Here is a 21,986-nt window from a genome sequence, read left to right as displayed (position 1 = left end):
TCTACTGAACGAGACACGACACCAGACCTCACTTTCACCGAAAAAGCAGAAAACGCCCATTGGCGCAACACCCAACGCGATCTCGGGAGTGATCACTCTATCATCGAAATTATTCTCCCACAGCTAACAACCGTTACGATAAGAACAAGTGACTTTACATGGACGGACTGGGATGCGTTCTGTAAACGCCGTGTAACAGCAACAACGGACACTCCCATTACCGACATAGAAACATGGTCATGCGATCTACAGTCTGACACTAAATCGGCCACCCGCACTATCACAACAGATGCCCCGACTGAGCGCATGGACAGCAGACTCGCACACCTTATCGAGGCCAAAGCATCCATCCTCTCCAAATGGAAGGGACAAGGGCTCAATAGAAGACTCAGACGCAAGGTCGCACTTCTCAACAAGAAAATTGAAGCACACTGCCGCATTCTAAGTCAACGGCAATGGACAGAGCGCTGTAACTATCTAGACAGGCAACTTCACCACCACCGCTGGTGGAAAATCCTTAAACATTTGCTTGATAGCACCACCACCCGCTCATATCAACAAGGTCGCCTCACGAAGCTTTTATTCACAGAAAGCAAGACGCATGGTGAGGACCATGTTAAGAATACCTTATGCCGAAAGTAAATCCCATCTGAGTCCATTCAACCTCACGGGCCATACACGCGTACCTCCAAGCCTGCCCTTGATGAAGATTTCAGCGTGGCAGAGATTCATGCTCCCCTGCAGAAGCTGAAGAGCCGTACGGCAACAGGCCCAGATGGTGTTACAAATAAAACGCAAAGAAATCTAGGTGAACCTTCGGTGAAACAACTCACCGAATACACCAACAACTGCTGGCGCCAAAGATCCATTCCTCCGACATGGAAAACGGCCAAAGTAATTCTCATCCCCAAGCCCGGTAAGCCATCTAGTCTCGCCAATCTCCGGCTCATCTCGCTAACATCATGTGTAGGAAAGGTCATGGAGCACGCACTCCTAACCCGTGTAAAAATTCACCTCGAAGACACATCTGTTTACCCCCACTCAATAATTGGCTTTAGACATCATCTTTCCCCCCAAGACGCTATGTTGCAACTTCAGCATCAAATCCTGGTTAGCAAATTCCTTCACACGAAGGCGATCTTGGGCCTCAACCTCGAACGCGCCTTCGATAACACCAGGCACTCCACCATCCTCGAACGCATCTCCTTGCTCAAACTTGGAGAACGCACTTACAACTACTAAGAGACTTTCTATGCAATCGGAAGGCCTTCCTCTCGGTCGGAGACATTCGATCGGAGGAACTCTCCCTCGGCAAGGCTCCGTCATTTCCCCAATACTGTTTAATGTGGTTATGCTCGGATTAGAACAAGAACTACAAAAACTCGACGGCATTAAAAACACCATATACGCCGACGACATTACAATCTGGGCTGCAAAGGGCAATGACGGCCAAATCGAAACTGCCCTACAACACGCCTTTGACGTCGTAGAAAATTATCTTCAAGGGACGGGACTCCGCTGTTCGCCTGAAAAGTCGGAGCTTCTCCTTTACCGCCCCACACTTGGTGGACGCCCCCCACGGGATTCCGCGAATAAACGCCAATACGAGGAAATCAAACTCCACCGCAGACCCTACTCGTGGTCCGTAGCATCCGCGTTCTGGAGCCAACTCTACGGCTACCTCCAAGATCCTTCGACAGACCGCTAATACCTCCAGACTGCTGAAACGAGTGACCAAGCGAAGAGGGGGTATGAAGGAAGAAAGCCTCATGCGCCTTGTCTAATCTTTTATCATCTCTCACATTACTTACGGTGCGCCCTTTCTCAATTGGCACAAAGCTGAAAAGACTAAACTGGACATCATCATCAGGGGATCATATAAGCAGGCCTTAGAATTACCCAACCACACCAGCACGGAACTTCTACGACAATTAGGTATCCACAACACACTAGACGAGTTAATCGAAGAGCAACGTTGATCCCAACTGGAGCGGCTTACCCTCACGCAAACGGGCCGCAGCATTCTAACCAAGCTTGATATCACCTACCACCGCCAACATGGAGACAAACACCCAACACCACGCGATATTCAGTGCTGGATACACGCCGACCCTATTCACAAAAACATGCACCCAGACCACAACAAAGAATGCAGGAAGGCAAGAGCTACCTCCCTCATCAAAGCTTACGCCAACCCCGCGGTCGTCACCTTCGTCGACGCAGCTGAATACCAAGATGGACGTCGCTTTGCGGCGGTTACCACAGCAGGCGGCTTGCTCCGACATGCTGCCAGCATCTTTACCCAAAATGCTGAGGCGGTCTAGGAAGTGGCCATCGCCCTGGCCACTCTTGGCCTGTCGCACCATATTGAGCTATTATCGCATAGCAATCAACAACTGCATCAAGGGTCGTATTTCTCAACAACCACTCTGTATCTTGCAGCAAGCCCCGCATTCGTCTGAAAATGAAATCACCCTAGTCTGGATTCCAGCACACGCCGGCGTTGTCCACCCGCACCTCACCAACCTCAACGAGGTTACACACTGCGTAGCACAAGGACTAGTCAACCGTGCCGGAGACTGTGCAGGTGCACCCACAGGACGCGACCACCTTAGAAGATACAACGACCTTGTGAAGTCATTTTACCTCGAAAGAACCTTCCCCACCCCTCAACGCAAGTTAAACAGAGCACTGGCAACCACCCTTCTCATTTGTGATCTTAATAATACTTAAGCTGTTGTCATGCATAGTAGTTAGGCAGACATCAATTTAAGGAGAGTAGCAATATTTATTTACCTTGCTGCTTAAGCACCCTAGAACAGTGTACATTTGCATGTGTTCCGTAGTCACAAACCATTACAATGTATATGTCGCACTTTTTCGCATCTTATATTGCAAAATAGTGCTTATTCAATTTCTGATGCAGTCAAAATTTCCGTTCCAGACATGCAGTAATGAGGACGGCACCAGTATAAAGCAACACACTCCATGCACTAAACAGAAGCTGCTGCCTGCTACAAGGTCATTGTATGGACTTTGGCTGCTACTACAAGGTAAACACCTGGTTCAGAAATACGAAGATATGCTTGATATACGCCATATTGGCTTGCTCCCTATTGGAAAATCCTATTTAAGTTCAAACTGGGTTATACAGGTTTAAACTGGTTTTAACAGGGACCTGTTTAGCAACAAACAGGTATATACAGGACCAGTTTACACACGAACAGGTTTGAACGGGGTCCCGTTTGGCATGCAAACAGGTATAAACTGGACCAGTTTACACACGAACAGGTCTGAGCGGGGTCCCGTTTGGCATGCAAAGAGGTATAATCAGGACCAGTTCACACACGAACAGGTCCGAGCGGGGTCCCGTTTGGCATGCAAAGAGGTATAATCAGGACCAGTTCACGCAGAAATGGGTCTTAACAGGGGCCCTGCTTGCAACTAAACTGGCTTATACTGGACGCAGTGGCACCATATAGGGTCGCCTGTTTGGCACAAAAGCTGGTTTAATCTAAAGCTTTGTGGCAACCATACTGGATGGTATCATGCATACCAGTTTAATGCTTGAATAGAACTGGGGAGGAACTTTTTTATTGTTCGACATCCTGACAATTTAGCCCCTAGTGCTAAATTGGGGCCATTATCAAGCTCTACAGAAATTGCGTGACCACCTCGGAACATTTACAGACCGAACTGCGATATGCTAGCTGCGAATTTCAGACCGATTCTCGGTCCTGCCCAGTTGAAAAAGACAACAGGAATTCCTGCTGCAACTACAGAAATTTCTGTTGTACGACAGAAGTTCCTAACGTTTCTGTAGTTGCGACGGACATTTCTGACGTTACGACAGCAATTCTGACGTCGCAACAGAAACATTCGGTCGCGACGGCCAAGAGTTCTGAAGTCGCAACAGAAGCACTTTCCGTCGCGGCCCTTTAAAATGTCAGCTTCGCATCGGTGGTGTACACTGTACTTTTCTCTTGCGCGGTATTCAATCGTGCTTCTCTGAAGCCGGCAATACTGATAGCACCGACACCGGTATTAAAGTCGACGTGGCCAATTGTTATAATTGTGCCGTGACGACGCGGCACCAGCAACGCCCTACCGGCCTCCTCAAAATCGGCCGCTGATCAAAATCATACCATCTGCGGGAATGGCTGCGTATCCGCTTTGTTTTATTTGGTAAGATGGGGCACACGGGCCTGTGGACTTACATGTGCGGTTACACTGACACATTAGTTAATTTCCCAGAAATATTGCACAAGCTTACGCGAAGCGGAAAAGAAGTTTTGGATTGTTCCACAAAGTTGCGTGAAAAGCTGTCTCGCTCGGGTCTCATTAATCTGGTACAGCGCTGCCGTGAGAAGCCAGTATACTGTCGGGATGAAGACTCACCCACGAGTGTTTATGTAGCTATATTGCATTGAACACACGAATTATATGTGAACTCAAAAGTGTAAAGAGCAAGAGACAACTGTCGAAATTAGCAGTAACAACCCTCAGTGTCCCCGGTCACCGTTGTCTATTTCTGAATTTCTTATCAAATATGGATATCGTTACAGCAAAATCGATGTTCTAGCACTCCACGATGTACCTGTCGATGGTAACAACACTTCTGCTTATCTAGAGATGCGGCAGTTGACGCGGTGAAGTGAAAGCGCATCTTGGCTTTTAAAATGTAAATGTAAACAGCAACCCAGACAGCGATTTATACTGTTGGCATAGCTTAAACGTACATTAGCAGGTATGTAATCGTGAGAACGAGTCACTCTGGCTCGAAAAAACGGATGAAATGCGTGCGATGGCCGAAGCATGGGGTGGCCGCGAATTGTCGATTTTTGCACGTGCCACCATTTGTAACGTTTTTCTCGCTGCAAAAATTATGTATCTCCTGCAGGCACTGTATTGTAGACGTAAGCACATTCATAAATTTCACCGAATCTTTGCCACGTTTATCTGGTGTTCTACGTGGGAGCGAACATCAAGGACAAATTTGTTTCGTCGAGTAAAGAAAGGTGGCCTGTCGGTGTGCCACTTGTTTCTTCAGCAAATTGTATCACGTTTCATATTGATAAGGGACAAGAGAGACCCGTTTTTGTGCAGTTTTTTTCAAACCATGTTAGCAGTGTCTCTGCCTGATTTTTTTGTTTCTTCAGCCATTGGCCCTCATTACACAATTTCAAGGTTCTTGCGTGAAGTTGTAACGTCCTATCGTTTCCTTAGGGCGCGATTCTCTCTTCGAGTACCTCTCCAATGTAAAAAGAAAGCGTCTTATGAAGGATCTCATTGAAAGTGTGTTTCCGGTTCCATTGTATCGGTTAATGTTTCAAGAAGGGCCTGGGCAAGACGTACTTAAAAGGGTTAAAAAGATGTGGATACCGGCAAACGTTAAAACATTCTTCAAGCTTCACACGGGAACCTTGCCTGTTAAAACGTGGTTGGAGGAAAGAGGAATTTATGTGCCATGGGGAAGCAGATGCTTTCTGTGCAACAAAGCTGAAACAATCGAACATGTTTTCATTGGTTGTAATAATGCCATATTCTTTTGGGATATATTACAGAGAACGTTAAAGATAGACCTACCCCTCAATCCACATGGTATTCGTTTTTTACCACCTGAACACGATTTTGAACAGATGGATGCCATCTTTTTACTTGGAGTGCACGCAATCTGGCGTAGTCTGTTGGCATATAGACATTGTGACGTTAAAGACCGATCTGTGTATGAATATTTTGTGGAAATGGTTGCGAAGGTACGTGACGTGTACAAGACGAATGACTGTGATGAAGCTGTGGTGTCAATGCTTGATACTTTGACACATATAAAACGAGTGTGATCTATGATCACAAACTCTTTTGAAGCTTGTAGCCAAGCTGGAAATAAAGAAAAAAAAGATCGGCGTGGTGCAATGGTAAGATGCTTGTCTCGAGACCGTCAGGTTCGAAGTTCGAATCCTAGGCGAAAGCACTTTTTCTACTTTTATTTTTTTATTTTTTTCGTATTAATAATTTTACACATGCTTAAAGTGGTCTCTGTCAATTTTTAATCAAATATTGATCAGGAACTACAGAATTTTCGACTACAGGACGTCACACTACAGAGAACAGAACGACAGTCACAACGTCCCAAAATACGACAGACTGAAAATTTCCTGTTGTGTTTTTCAAGTGGGTGAGACGTCTATACGGCGTATACGCAGATTGCTGTCCTCTCTATTAAAAGCAACGCTGCTGAAACATGTCGTACAAGACGCTGTACGACTCGCATAACATCGAAATACAACGCCGTCACCATCAATGAGATCACCGAAAGCACGGTCGCTTTCGGTGGCGGCCTAAAGCTGGCAGCACAGGTAGCGCCGGTAAAGTTACAGGGCAGGCGGTCTTTACAGGCGCTCGTTGCCTTTTCGCGGACGCTCCTGTGGTCGAGGCTTCAGCGACTTCGTTCGTAGCTAAGTACTTTTTTATCTTTATTAGCTAGTGTTTTGAAGTGTTTTCTGTTCCATGGAGTAGAGGCGCAACTTTTGAATTCTTGGTAAGAGTAGCAAACGTACCGGCTTTGTCTAGGTCTGGCGGCTCCCCCGTTAGGCCTAGTTGGTAGGAGGGACCTATTGATAGGCTTAGTTAATTCTTTCAGCTAGCTCCTCGGATTCTTACATGGGGTAAGGAGTGATAATTCTTTATTTTAGTTTGGGATAGCGGTCGAGGTCGGCTTTGCTTGAGTGATTTGGCGAACTTCCTCGTTGGGCCTAGGGACGTAGGCATAGCGATGAAATCGAAGAACGTGAAGGCCGCGGGGGACGGGGAGCAAGTGCAGTGCGACGAGTGCCTGCGATAGTACTTCCTCGACGAAACTAAGTTCCAGAATTTAGCAGACGCGGAGGGGTCTAGCTTCACGTGCAGGTCGTGCGAGGGCGTCAGGGAAGCCGTCCAAAAACTGGAAGCGAATTGGGCGGCTAAGTTCGACGAGCTTAAGGCAGACCTGAGGGAGGAACAGGAGAAGCGGGTAGCAGTGCAGGCGAAAGTTGATAATTTCGTCAAGGTGGAGGCGGCCCAGGCCGCGCAGTTAGTAAGGACCGTGGCCGAGCTTGAGGAAGAAAAAGGAGCGCCGAACTGGAAAGGCGGCTCGACGCGCTGGAGACGCGGGCAGCTGAGAAGGTCGGGTCAGGACAACAAAGTGCTGGCAAAAACTCAGAAAGTAGGGTAGAACCTACAGGCGAAGTGGGAGGCAGGGAGCCAGAGCAAGCCGTCCTCAGCTCGCCGCCGGTGAAACGGCGTAGTTATAGTGAAGCTGCACAACGCGCCCCGAGTGAGGCGACGCTGCAGCCACAAGGGCGCCAGCGGGAGCGAAGGGAGGGGCAGCGGACACAGGCTGCAGTCGAACGGTTTGCACGTAGAAGGGTCCTGGTGATAGGGGACTCCAATGTGGGGAGGGCCGAACAGGGCGTGATGGCGAGAGTGAAGGTGGACGGGCGAGTACAGGTGGAGGCGCAAGCGGGCAAGGGCATGGCGGAAGCAATGACCAAGGCGCGGGAAGTAGTTGGGGTCAGCACGGAGAGCGACAGCTTGGTCATTATGCATTCTGGGCTCAATGACGTGCTTAAGGGGAGAAGCCAGAACCTTGAGAGGCACATTGAGACTGGGCTGAATAAGCTTAGAGAGGCCTCCGGGAGGGTGCATGTGACCATATGACCAGGGCCAGGCTTACCAGGTAGAAAGGAGGGTGGTTGAGGCCAATCGGGTCATTATGAGTCTGAGCGGACGACTCGGGTACAGCGTGATGGAGGTCAACAGGGACGTGTACGGAACCGGCTTCCGGCCTTTTGTGCAGGATGGCATTCACTACAGTGGTGCCACTGGCAAAAGGATAGGGGGCAGGATGGGTCGCCAGGCAACAGCTTTTTTAGGGGGACCCAGAGCTCTGAAAGAAGCAGTGTAGGCGTGGACGATTCGAGGCAGGAGTCACAAACACGCAAACATCGGTACTGTAGGAGAGGTGACAGGAATAAGCGCAAGAGCCAAATTAAGTCAGACATAGGGTTCATTAACATGCAAGGTGGCAGAAATAAGCTAAAATGGGAGGAAATCGAAGAACAACTAAGACAGGAGAACTTAATGGTTTATGGGTTTGTAGAGACACATCTTAGGGACATGGAACAACCGCCCTGTAACCCTGATTATGCATGGGAATACTGCAACAGAGTGCAGGGTAACAGAAAGGGTGGGGGAATTGGAGCACTCATTCATAAAAATACAAATTGGCAAAGGGTCAAACAGGAATGCAAGGAGCATTTATGGCTAAAAGGAAAAGTAGCAGGCGCGAAAACACTTCCAGGCTTTGTATACCTTTGGACAGGATCAAATGCTAAAGAGGAAAAAAAAATGTTGGACTGTATAGCAGCGGACATCAATGAGCTAGGAAAAGGATGTGAAGTAATTGTATTAGGAGACATGAATGCCCATGTTGAAGATATGGATGGGTACACAGACTCCACAGGTAACATGCTGCTGGATATGTGTGAGAGGCTTAACTTAGTTGTCTGTAACTCTACTGAAAAGTGTGACGGGATCATAACATGGGAGGTAGGGGGTCGACACTCGACAATAGATTATGCGTTAATGTCACATAGGATGCACGATAGATTAGGAGCCATGATTATAGATGAACAGGGCTCCAGAAGTATAGGTAGCGACCACAAACGTATCAAGTTGAGTTTTAAGAGGGAAACTAAAGCACGAACGACGCGCGAGGAAACGCCAGATGTGATTTTTTACTCAGAAGACGAAGTGGAAATAGCGGCCAAACAAATTGAAGAGGAAATATCAGAGAGTACTGAAACTGATTGGACTTACCCAAAGTTAATGAGACTATTTGAGCGTGAGCTAGGTAAGGCGCGAGTCAGGAAAACAAGGCAAGGGATACGAAAACTCAAGAGCTGGTGGGATGAAGAGGTTAAGAAGGCCATAAAGAAACGTCAGGAAGCCTCCAGGGAACACAGGTATTCCAAAAGTAAGGGAGAACCTGAAGCAGAAGTAGAGAGGAAATGGGTAAACTACATAAAATGCAAAAGGGAAGCATCCTATTTGATCAACGAGAAAATCAAGACAAAAGGGTCCCAATGGCTGTCAAAAATAAGCAATGAAAAAGATAAACAGGCAGCTAGAAAATTCTGGCAACATCTGAACTCCTTGGGTAATAGGACAAGCCTAGAGCAGAGGTATATAGTAACAGCTCAAGGTACTCGGTTAGAAGGAGAGGAGGCAATGGAGCATATAGGAATCATGATGAGGGAAAAATTTACAAAACAGAGAAATGGTACATGCAGTACGTCGGAGAGGGATAGCCCGGTCAACCCACTGCTTTCGCTTGGACAAAAAGAGTGGGAAAGGGCTGAGAAGAGGGTACCAAGTAGCACATCGGCAGGCCCCGATGGTATTCCAATTACGTTAATAAAGAAATTGGGCCCGAAATCTAAGAAAGCATTGAGGGAGGTGGTGAGCAAAATGCTAGTGGATGGTAAAGTACCTGACGAATGGAGGCTAAGTAGGATGAGAATGATATATAAGGGAAAGGGGGACAAAGCTGACATAAATAACTACCGGCCTATAACAGTGACGTCAGTGGTTTACAGGGTGGTTATGCAGGCTATAAAGGACAGACTGCAGGCATGGGTAGAGAACGAGGGGTACTTGGAGAGCTACAAAATGGGTTCCGGAAGCATAGGAGGCTAGAAGACAATCTGTTCTCGCTAACACAGTGCATTGAAATGGCTGAAAAGGAACACAGACCCCTATGGCTGGTTTTTTGGACATCAAGGGAGCCTATGACAGTGTACTTCAAGAGTGCTTGTGGGGCATTCTGGAAACTTTAGGAGTGCAAGATGGAGTAACCAATTTCTTAAAAGATATCTGTAAAGGTAACCGGGTGATTATACAATGGGAAAAGCAGGTTTCGGAGCCTGTAATGATTCGGCGGGGGCTTAGGCAGGGGTGCCCATTGTCACCTCTGATGTTTATGCTGTACCTACAAGGTTTAGAGGCCAAAATACAGCAAAGCGGACTCGGCTTCAACCTATCATTTTTCAAACAAGGAAAATTGATTGAACAGTCATTACCAGGACTGATGTACGCGGATGATATTGTATTAATGGCTGACAATGCAGAAGATCTGCAGGAATTAATGGACATATTTGGTACAGAAGGAGACAGATTAGGCTTGAAGTTTAGCAAAGAAAAATCAGCAGTCATGATTTTTAATGATAACATTTGCGGCGAGCATAAGATACAGGAGGCCACGCTGGAAATAGTCGATAAATACAAGTACCTTGGGGTGTGGATAAATAATGGCATTGTGTATCTGACAGAGTACGAAAAATATCTAACGACTAAAGGTAACAGAAGTGCAGCGATTATGAAGAGTAGGGCACTGTGGAACTACAATAGATACGAGGTAGTACGAGGGATATGGAAGGGGGTAATGGTACCAGGCCTGACTTTTGCCAATGCAGTTCTATGTATTAGAACAGAGACCCGGCAACAGTTGGAAATTAGGCAACGTGGTGTGGGTATGCTCGCTCTGGGAGCACATGGCAAGACACCAAATCTTGGAGTGCAGGGGGATCTGGGATGGTCTTCTTTCGAGGGCAGAGAGGCTAGTAGCAAGATAGCATTTGAGGAGCGATTGAGAAAAACGGGGGAAATTCGGTGGGCTAGGAAGGTTTTCAGTTACTTATACACGAGGGATGTTGATACGAGGTGGAGGAAGCGAACTAGAAAATTGACAAGCAAATACTTCGGCAGTAGCGGGGGGACAAGTAAGGAATCATCTGTCAAGAAAAAGGTTAAGGAGACAGAGAGGGGTATGTGGAGTACACAGATGCAAACCAAATCGGGATTGGAGACATACAGGACGTTTAAGCAAGAAATAGCCAAAGAAAATATTTAGGATAACTCTAAGGGAAGCTCATTGTTGTTGGAAGCCAGTACAGGTGTACTGCGGACTAAAACGTACCGAGCCAGATACCAGGAGATAGATTTGGTGTGCGAGGCGTGTGGATAGGAGGAGGAAACGGCTGAACACCTGATACTTGCTTGTAAACAACTTCACCCTGCAGTTGAATCTAACGGGGAACTATTCAAAGCTTTGGGTTTTAAAGACAGTGAAAGTAGACTAGACTTTGAACAGGTAGAAATAACCAAATGGAGACTATCTGATTGGTGGATAATATGAACGCAAAAGTAAAGGAGTAAATACATAGGTATGCATGCATATAGAACCATTAAAGGCTAGGTGGCGCGCGCCGCCGCCGCCCGATTCAAAGGGTTGAGCCTCAATCATCCATCCATTCATCCATCCATCCATCCATCCGTGATATTATTTTGCCGTCTTCAGTTGTCGCTACATGTGAGTGCGCGCTGCATTCACGCCGTCCGATGCAGTTGTTTAATCGTGTGTACGCTGTGCCGAGAAAAATTGTGGTGCATTTTGTATGCATTGAGAATCACAAAACCCCTGGGACCGCGTAATGTAGCCCGCAGTATCCTTCGTGTGGTGCGCCGATGTCGAAGATATGACCCTTCGCGCTTTCTTTGTTCCGGGCTCACGAAAAGGATCTCCTCCTCTGGCACTCTCGCATCGTATCACACTGCACGAAAGAATTTGGTGAAAATTGTGCTCTTACGTCCTGTAGTTGATCCGCAATTCAACAGTGTGTGCGCCGGAATGGCCGTTGGTGCAGTCGATGCCGCGGCACCTGTGACACTAAAAGGAGCGTTTTCCGAGTACGCCTAGAAAGGTAAGTCCGGCGCTTGCGCGCTTCTTCCTGTCTATAGTTCGTGAAGTGTGCGTTCTTGTACGTATCGCAAGATCCGTACAACAACCGAATCCGGATTTGTAAAGCAGCAAGAATTATAAATGTGCTTTTTAAGTGGTTGTTCTTCATGTCGCAGTGCACATTTAGCAAAACGTTCCATGGAAATTGCCCTAAAACGTATTCATGTTACCAACAGCTCTATCTGTGGTTTATTTACTTTCACCTATGAAGCACGCTAGCGCGGGTGGTTCTTTGATCTAAATGGGCACAAAAATTCAAGCAAAAAAAGTTACTGTTTGTGTACATAATTTTTCATTGAGAAATGGTATAGGCATTTCTAGAAGTAGTACGTCGATGTGTTGTATTCACAGCTAACAGCTGCGCGAGATAGCACCCGATTTCTTCGTCGACGCATGGCCAGATTTTTAGCTTGTATGGAAATTCTTCTGTTTATAGAGTGTCGTCAGATGACGTGTATTAGTGTCCTGTGTGTTTTCTTGTACTTGTAAAGGGTTTCGATCTTGCAGAGAAGCCGAAATTACATAAGCAATGTTTCTTTTTAATCGAAAAATCTTTCTCTTTTCTGTATTGTCTCTCCAGAAAAAGAGGTGGTCTGTTGTAATTTTGAGCGCATCGTCCTTTGGGAGCAGTGCTTTGTTGCGCTGCATAAACAAATTAGGTTTTGGAACGCTTTTCATGTTCTAAGGAATTTTTTTATAGTACAATTCAAATTTCACGTTATACAGCTGTACGTTTGTGTGAACCTTTTCATAGTAAATTCATTTTGCTACAGTTCGATTTACGTGTTATTTAACCGCCTGTGATGTTACAATCAGATATTTGCACAACCAGTTGCAGCTTCATGTAACTGGTTGTATGAGACTTTTTTCAAAATATGACGTGATCTTTTTATATCACAAGTTCGGAGTTTCAGCAGGGATTACAATAAATTAAGCATTTATTATTGTTTAGGGATGGCAAGATTTTGTGAACCAGAGGCACCTCCACATATGCACCTGCGGCACTTCTGCAGCCGCAACAGCACGGCAAAGTACCTGATGTGCATGCTGTGACAAGGTGTGTGCAAAGCAGTTGCTGTCACTTACACGAGCTGCAGATTTTGTTGGTATTATCCATGTTTGGACACTCTCCTGAATTTTTCGTGGGTTTACAAATGTGGGCTAGCTCATTTTACAATTTTATGAATGTCACTTTAGAAAGACAATGAAGTTGTGTTGGTTAAGATCTTTTAAAGCTGTTGAGAGATTGAGGGCATGACATTGTTAAAATGCATGTAAAAATTAATTGTAGTGGTACTTGTACCGCTTTATTATTAGCGATGCAATATCTCTAACGAGAACATCAGAGGGGCACTTGCTTTTGGGAAGTTTGGTCAGATAAATTCCTGAAGCAGCGTAAAGCTCTGTAATCTAAAAACAAACAATGTTGTCAGTTATTGGTTTCAAGTTCGCTGCTGCTTTATGTGCTGCACGACAAGTTAAATAATGGTTGATAATGTGTGTGTGACGTAATAGTTCTGCGCAAACACACGAGGTGGAGAGAAGTAATTAATAAAGGGAAAGTCAGACATCCACCCGCTCGTAGCATTTGCTACAAAGGAAACCCGTATGTGTTCCTCAAAAGGAAAGCCGCACAGTTGAAGAAAAAATCGTCCTGGTCCGGGACTCGAACCCGGGACTACCGCCTTTCCGAGGCAGCCACTCTACCATCTGAGATAACCAGGTGGCTAGCACATGGCAGGGCGAAGTCGAATTAGTTGACAACACGAAGCAAAGGCAAGGGTTTGACGTAATATTTTTTTCCCCTTTATTAATTACTTCTCTACACCTTGCGCGTTTCCGCAGAACTATTACGTCAGACCCTTGCCTTTGCTTCGTGTTGTCGACAAATTCGACTTCACCCGGCCATCTGCTAGCCGCCTGGTTATCTTAGATGGTAAAGCGGCTGTCCCGGAAAGGCGGTGGTCCCGGGTTTGAGTCCCAGACCTGGACGGTTTCTTTTTTTCAACTGTGAGGCTTTCCTTTCGAGGAATCCGTACGGGTTTCTTTTGTAGCAATTGCTACGAGCGGGTGGATGTGCGATTTTTCCTTTATTAATAATGTGTGTGTGTATGCAACAATGGGGGTGCTGAGAGCAAGCTTTAAAATAATGTGTGCTATGTCCCCAACAAAGAATTTAGTGTCTGCAGCATTTTTACAAAATATTATGTTCACAGGTTGGCAGGTATGACATAATGTACAACAATAATGTACAACACTTTTGCTGTAGATGCCATATTCATAACGTCCATTTTCTGTCTACTTGAATCGTATATTTAGAATTTGGCCCACCTTCAGTTTGATCAAGTTACATAGGTAGCCCCCTCTGAGTTAAATATAATTAGGGGCTATTGTAGATATGCATGATATACCTACTCACTCTATTGTGACAGATATTTTTAGGGACTGTGTTGTGAGGCATGCATATCCTTTTACCTGTATGTCTTGCTGCAGGTTGTCCGACAAAAGCATAAATGCTTTGCCCACCTTTATTATCATGCTTTCATGTAGACTTCTAACATCTGTGCCCACATAGACTCCATGTTCTTAATTACATTTTTCTAAGTATTCACTGTTGTGCATTACATTATTGTGTTACATTACTGTGCATTACATGTTTTCTTTGTTTTATTTTGGAGGGGGGTATTCATTTCTATAATAGTACAGAGAATAGGACTTCAAAACAAAAAGCCACGAAAGGTGGCTTAAAAGTGTATGAAGCTTGGAATTCTACATTCCATCCCCTAAAGCGCCACCAGTAGTAAAACATTCCTAATTGTCTTTTTTATAAGCTAGCTGCCAGATACATAGTCCCATTATGAGAGTATGTTATTTTTTCTTCTTTGGTCTGACTTGTTTTGTTGAATGTTCTCCTTGTTCAGAATTTGTTTTCTTGCCACCTCATGCAATACTCCAACTGGAGCCTATGAGCTATGTGTATAATAAATAAGTAAATTCCTAAAGCATGCAACAAACCATGCAGCATAGCATTTAAATGTTGCCAGTTTATAATGATTCTCGAGTGCAGCGCATCATGGAGCTTGAGGCTCATCTCTTCAGATGTAAAAAAAATTGCAGGTTATGAAAATGTGGTCCTATAAACTGCTGGTTACGCATGTCAGTCAGCCTGTTGCAGTGGTCACAAGTGAGAATGTAACCAAAAGCTGGGAGTGCTCGGCCATTTTGCATATGGCACAGGATAAAGCTTCACCTCTGCTATTGCTTCTCTTATAATAATGGCCTCCGAGTATGCATGCCGAGTTATGCTTCTGGGGACACTTATTAGTTAACCTTATCAGGTAATATCATTAGCCTTATGGGTGCTATAATGTTGTAGTGCCTGCAGGATGGCCAGCATTACAATACACATTAAAATTATTGTACAAGTCATGCAATAGTATCGGGATTGGCCCACCAAGTGGCAACCTTTAATTACACTATACCTGGGATCAGCCCAGCTCACTCAGTCAGGGAGACATCCATGCATAAGGGGAGGGGTATGGCAAATAGAGGGCGTTCGATTAATCTTTCTCACATAGATAGCTCATACATATAATCTTTTTTAAATTGGATGCTTTGTTGCTCAAAGTGAAGTTACTTATGGGCATAATGTCAGCATTTCGATCCTATTTATGCTTAACGAAAGTTGCTTTGTTCAGTGTCATTATTTATATTGTTTCGCTTGTGATTCTAAGCTCACTTGTTTTATAGCTGCTATAGGTATGGCTGGACCTGGAGAAGAAGTGTAAGCAGACCATGCTATGTTGCTGATCTGCGCTGATCTCCACATCCAAGTTGGTCCCGCGACAGTTGGGCGCCATTCTGCCTTGCTTCATTGACAAGGTGATATAATATGGTGAGCTTGTACTTCAATATCGGTATTGAAAATTATGTTAAGGAAAAAAGACAAGGATTGGTCTTTATGATAGATACACTCATGTTCCTTCTTTAAGGTGTTCTTTTGACACTGTTCTGCATGGACATATCTTTAGAGAATTACAACAGTCCTTTCTTGCAAAGTGCCATGGCGCTAGTTTATGCGTTAAACTAGCACTCTTTCACCAAAAAAAAGCCTTATTTAGCACACAATTCACAAGGAAAGAAAGGGGGCAACAGGACAGAGTGCTACTAACAGTTCAGTATTATTGCTCGCACAGTGATATTGTGCTAAAGGTGAAAGGGGGAGAATAGATCTGAATACATGCTGTTGGCACAGAAATGAAAAGGACGCATCACATGGTGAGCGTGACACTTGTTTTACAATGATAAGAAGCAGTCTCACTGTCTAGTAATTCTCTGCATGGGGAGCTAGTGCTAGGTTCCTCGTCATACATATAAGAAAAGCCTGAGATATCTCTCCAGCGCGTTTGTCTTTATATTTTGTCACGATCAAGCAGCTTTCAAACATAGGTGCATGTGCGCCGAGAGCAGTGCACTACCACTGCTAACTGACCCATGAATCAAGTTTGCTTGGTCACGCTGCCAGTCATTTATACCATTTATACATTGGCCGGTTTATCCGATGTAGCCTCTACTGCACGAAATGGTATGTGATAGACACTGCACCTGTGTACTGTACGTGCTTTCTTACATGATTTTTTTCAGAGATAGCGATGCAGGCCTTTTCATTATATTACATGCCTACACAAAAAACCAAGCATTATCTGTGCTTAGAAAGAATTGTAGGAAAATCCAGCATGAGGCAACTGTTCTCGGCACGAAACAAACTTGATTCGTTGGTTTTCGTTCATTGGTGCGATCACACTAAGGCAGACAAGCTTGTAGGCTGTGCTTCTGCAATTTGTACAGCACACTGACAGCACTGGTGTGGGCCTCATCTGTGGGCTGACTGATGGCACCTTCTACGGCGCAGCCCACTTGTGTTGGGCGAGGCACCAATGTTGACGTTTGTTCCCTTGTGCAAAGCAGCAGTCCTAGGTTTTGAGTAGTTGTAGGAAGACAAGGTAAACATAACTTCCATGGCTTGAGTGGGCTCATTTCTCTTGGGGCATCTAGCTTTTTTTCTTGCAACTGTGCAGAGGTGCTTCCCTAGAGTCGGCGTGAAAATGGCATAGAGTTGTGCATTCGGGAACTCCTGAACAATGATCTGCTGTAGTTAGGGCTTTGCGAAAATGCACTGTCTACCAATTGGTAGAAGGTGCATTATTCAGCCACTGATTTCCTGTTGGCATGCTTGCACTCGTGCTGTCAGTAATTTCTTCGCTTGCCGAATTATCTTGAGGCCCCACGCTGATGATGCTACCGATGTCTTCATGTGCAGACTTTTCAGGATGAGGTTTTTTGCTTTGCAAATGTTGTTGAAAGGTAGGTGGTGCTTACAGGTGGCTATTCTAGATATTAGTGAAATGAATTGGCCCATCTTGCTTCGTCAAACATCGTCACGCCAACATCAGTTGCACAAACAAAAAACCTGGCCTACTCGCCGCGTCGTGCACGAAGAAACAAACAAATCAGCTGCTGGATTGTCTTGACATGGCATACTAAGCTGAGACCGGAACTGCTGTAGCTACAAACCAGGCAGCAACGATGATGATGAGCAGGGGATTTGCAGTAGCGCCACTTCGTGGGGCAGCAAGGAGGCTTCGTTCAAAACAAAAATGGCGTTCAGCAAGTAGAACCATGCAACGGTCAGAGTCGGTGCATGGTGCTCTCGATCAAGTTGGCTCAAGGAGTGTCCGAAAAATCAGACGAGAGGTTGCAAGGCGTCCGAACTTTCGGAAGTTGTTATACAATATGGTCCATGGGGAGAATGGCGGTGCCGTGAAGCAGACCGAGTAATCATGTCCGAATTTTTGGAGTCCGGAAATCAGTCGGCGACTGTACCTATACCTATGTGCCTATGTATACCTAGGTGCAACAGTGTTTGCTATTATCTGTGCAAGAATTGCTGTTGCTCGTAGATGCCCAACATGTCGGGTGTAAAATTGTAAGATACCTTGCAAAAGTGATCTACGGAAAAATACCGCTTCTGCTATATTTCGCTTTTGCAAGAAATTTTGCGGCTGCTGGCACCTACCTTAAAAGGCTTTATATGGTCTTCGCATGGCCAGGGCCTTCTACTTTTGTGAGTTTGCTAATCTCGAAATTTACCCCGGTTTTTATAACTTCAAGTTGGCGGGATCCCTAGTCTCCTTTAACGTGTACCCAATAGACCTTACATAGGGGTTTTGGCATTTCCCCGCCATCTACATGCAGCCATTGTGGCCGGGATTCAGTCCCATGCCCTCTGCCTGAGCAGCGCAATGTCAAAGCCAGTACACTACGGTATTTTGCTGGCAGAAGGGTTTAGTTTCTGAATAATTTATTATCTCAACCTGTCGGTGTTGTTTTTAAAGGTATTTCATGTTTGTATTCTGTTACTTCAATACTAGTAATTATTGTTAATCAAACGATGTGTCCATCTTTTTCCTATAACACTTGCTTCAATCGCCTGCTGATTATGACAGCTTATTCTCCCACAGTAATCCATGTTCCCTTGAAACATAGGCTTTGCATGAAACCACATATTTTTCAATAAAATTTATTCATTATCTCCTATGACCGGAATGCTGAACCTTTCTTATCTGTGGGAACATAGGCAAATTTGCCTATGTGCCAACCTGTTGCATGAGTCAAGATAAATTATTGGCTTTACTTTTTCAGGTGCCCTACTCGCTCTCACCCAAGCAACCCACTCCAGCGGTCTTCTCTCGGCAGACTGGATGCATCGAAATACCGTTAGAAGGTCCAATAAACAGTGCTTGGGACATTTATGACATGCTTTTACTTAAGCCGGTGGACTTCAGGCTTAATGAAAGCTCAAGTGGGTGTACAGAAATACCATCGTAATGTATACTTGTCTTTTTCACTTACAAGTACATGCCAATACTTTGCCTGACATTTTTCACCCCAAAATTACGCTTTACTGTGGATTTGTGAACAAACCATTACAGCAAAAAGCACTGCATTAAGACGAGTACAAGTAATCGAACATATACTAAACTTCCAAGAATTACATTTGCATACTTGTAGTAAATATGAAAATGAGGTACAGTCTTCTTCAGGGTGCATTTTCTTGTAGGTCATACATAGAGAACGTACTCGTGGGTCATACAAAACTTGTTCATGATGTATCACATCAGTGTTGGTAGTGCTAATCAATTTATGCCGAAAATTGTGTTCATCTTCGTATCAAGCAATGTACCAGGCAAACCTACATGTGAAAGTGGCATTCTTGTTGCAAACATAATGCAGATCTACTTCTCTTCAATGCTGATCGCAAATACACAAGTGTACAAAATAGGTTTAAAGAGTAAATTATATTAAGCAACATCAATCCATTCTGAAAGGACCTGGTATGAATGTAGCAAAATATAGGTCTCAACAGGGGCAAACAGGTCTGGGTTAAATATGACAGGGGATTAAACGGGTCAGGATTAAACAGGATTTAAACGGGTCAGGATTAAACAGGATTTAAACGGGTAAGGTTTAAACAGGAATAAAAATGATTTAAACAGGTCAGGACTGAACAGGATCAAACGGGGTCCCGTTCCATAACCCTATTTGATGAAACTCGTTTGAAAACAAATAGGATTTTCTAGTAGGGTAGTCTTGAGATACATGTCATTTGTTTGTAACAGATAATATGAACGTTTGTTATATTTATTATTTAAAGGTGCATCACAGGCTCCGGTCGGAGCATTGAGTGATGGAGGATTATACAATAGAATACGCGATGAGCATGGAGAAGAAAGAAAAGTAACAGTAAGCAGAACAAAAGAATGCATCATTATACAGTCTCAATTCGTAAAATGTGCATATAAGCGCTCACGGAAATGTTCGCGGTTAATGATTGAAACAATGTCACCTGGAAGATCGTTTAAAAGTGCAATGGCTTGTGGCAAAGCCGAGGAATTGAAAGCTTTCGTTTTACCAAATATGCGTTTGATGCTGAGGTGAATATGAAGACGCCTGGATGTACGTAATTGTTTTTCAAGTGGCAGTGGGGACGGCGTTACGCTGTGAATATATTTGTGTATTAAGCATAAAAGAGCAACAGAACGACGAATACTTAACGTCTGGAGTGCAATGCCAAGCTTATCTTTTGTAATACTGGAATGGCGGTCACAGTTACATGAAATGAATCAAGCGGCTCTATTTTGTACGGCTTTCCAGCATACAGATTAAATACTCTTGCTTAGAGGACAGATGGACGAAGCAAATTCAAGATGTGGGCAGACGAAGGTTAAATATGCCAATTTCCGTGCATGAGCTGAGCAATGACCCAAACTTTGACGTAAGTAACCCAGCGTTTGTGACGCTTTAGCACATATGTTGGTGATATGCAATTTGCATGAAAGGTGGGATGTAAGATGCAAGTTTAAGCACTTATATGACACCGCACGGGACAGTGAAACGTTGTCTATGGGTCATTCCACGCCAACTGTTTCAACCTTGGCGCTCGACCATCAGCAATTTCTTTGAAAAAAATTCAGGATTATCTATTTAATGCAAGAAGTCTTCCTGTAAAACATTTTTGCGGAAAAAAAATTCAGCGCCGCTAGGAATATGTGACATTTTTTAGAAAGCTCGAAAGTATGAGTCGTAAAACATATTGTCAAAAATTTTTCTCTTCTTAAATTAGGCGAGCACACGAATTTCCCTTGAGCATGAAGATAGGCTTTTCACTTAAAAAAGGTGTTATCGATCTTTACGTTTCCGTGAGTTTTTTATACGACACTAAACATGCAAAATTTCGTGCATATTGGGAATATTTTGCAGAAAGATAACTTTTACCGAAAGGTTATATTTCATAATAACTAATTGCCAGCAAGTTGTACTCTAAGTGAAAAATAATTTGGGACGAATATAACGTGAAATGGCCTGTACAGCTGGCGACAAAGTTGCAAGAAGGTTAGTTTTAGCCTACGTTTAGTCGTGAATTTAGCATTGAGGTGGTCGGGGCAAAAGTATGTTTATTACAAACATCAATTGTATACAAACTGAGAAAGTTTTATCAAATTACTTTTTGTTTTAGGCAACAAAAAAGTTTTTGAATTTCTGTTATACCGGTCTTTGTGCTTGCACGTGTTTCCCCTTCGTAGGAAAGCGTCCTAGCGGTAAGTAGAACTTGCGCGGATGCAAAATTTCCTGAGTCGATGGAGCAACATCTAGACAAGATAATCAGCTCCTCAAGTTTTTACTTCAGGGCTTTATTAGAAATTATTAGTCTAGCCAACAACGAACGCGAGCCCCAATAGAGCGCATTTAACCGGATGTCGCCGTACAACGACGGTCTGCATAGCGTTGTCACGTGGCATCGGAAAGTTACGCTGGTGAGTGCAGAGTGCAGTTACGTACACTAAGATTTAGAAATGGGCGAGAAATATGTGAATAAGAAAACAATCTGGAGCTTTATTACGGCAAATATGTAGCAAATATCAGCCAACACAATCGTGTTTTAGCGACCATGTTGGCAATGATGTTCGAGGAGTGCTGTCGACTCGTCATTAAATGTTTTGGCATGCTTAAGTTCAAACTACTGCATTTAAAAAGATGACGGAAATAAATAAATACGTTTAGTTGCTCGCCCTCTCTGTCTTTCTTGTTGTTAAATGTTAAATTCAGACCGAATGAGGCAGTCCGCTGATCTTTGTGAAGCGCAGGATTTAACATCCAGTCTGTAATACTGAAACAAAAAATTGGGTTTTTTTTTCAATGAATGCAAGCTTTTCCATTCTGCATTCTTGTTAGACATCATTCCTCTTCCTCATCCAGACATTAATGGTCAACTGATTCTTTATTCATACTTAATACCAGTGACTGTCTAGATGCATAACATATCTTTAGCAGTATTTTCTAGTGTACGTTGCCATGTGCTATTCCTCTCCTGAAATAGCTAATGCGACATTGGTGTGTGTCTTGCATTAACCTTTGCACTGTGTGCTATGTAGCATTTAACTTTTCTTAATGTTTTTGGCTTTCAGTGCTTGCAAGGTAGAGTGGCCTCTTTCTGGAATGCAAGCTTTCTTATTCCCATATTTAATTCCTAGTCTCATTCAGGATTGCTATTCTTGCTCGACAGCCTGCATTTTTGTGCAAGCTACATTGA

At 44.3% G+C, this 21,986-nt stretch overlaps 1 protein-coding gene and 1 long non-coding RNA gene across 2 annotated transcripts in view; one reads left to right on the top strand and one right to left on the bottom strand.

The window, feature by feature from the left end:
- Positions 1-21,986, bottom strand: part of LOC142575110 (neprilysin-1-like) — a 357,362-nt gene that overhangs the window by 161,925 nt on the left and 173,451 nt on the right. The gene's annotated exons all lie outside the window — the stretch shown is intronic.
- Positions 11,670-15,714, top strand: LOC142573901 (uncharacterized). The gene is made up of 3 exons (XR_012826365.1): positions 11,670-11,798; positions 12,789-12,893; positions 15,587-15,714. It is a non-coding gene; the product is annotated as an uncharacterized LOC142573901 (long non-coding RNA).

This window comes from Dermacentor variabilis, chromosome 3 (genome assembly GCF_050947875.1).
Source record: "Dermacentor variabilis isolate Ectoservices chromosome 3, ASM5094787v1, whole genome shotgun sequence".
Lineage (NCBI taxonomy): Eukaryota > Metazoa > Arthropoda > Arachnida > Ixodida > Ixodidae > Dermacentor > Dermacentor variabilis.
This window is presented reverse-complemented; position numbering and strand designations above follow the sequence as displayed.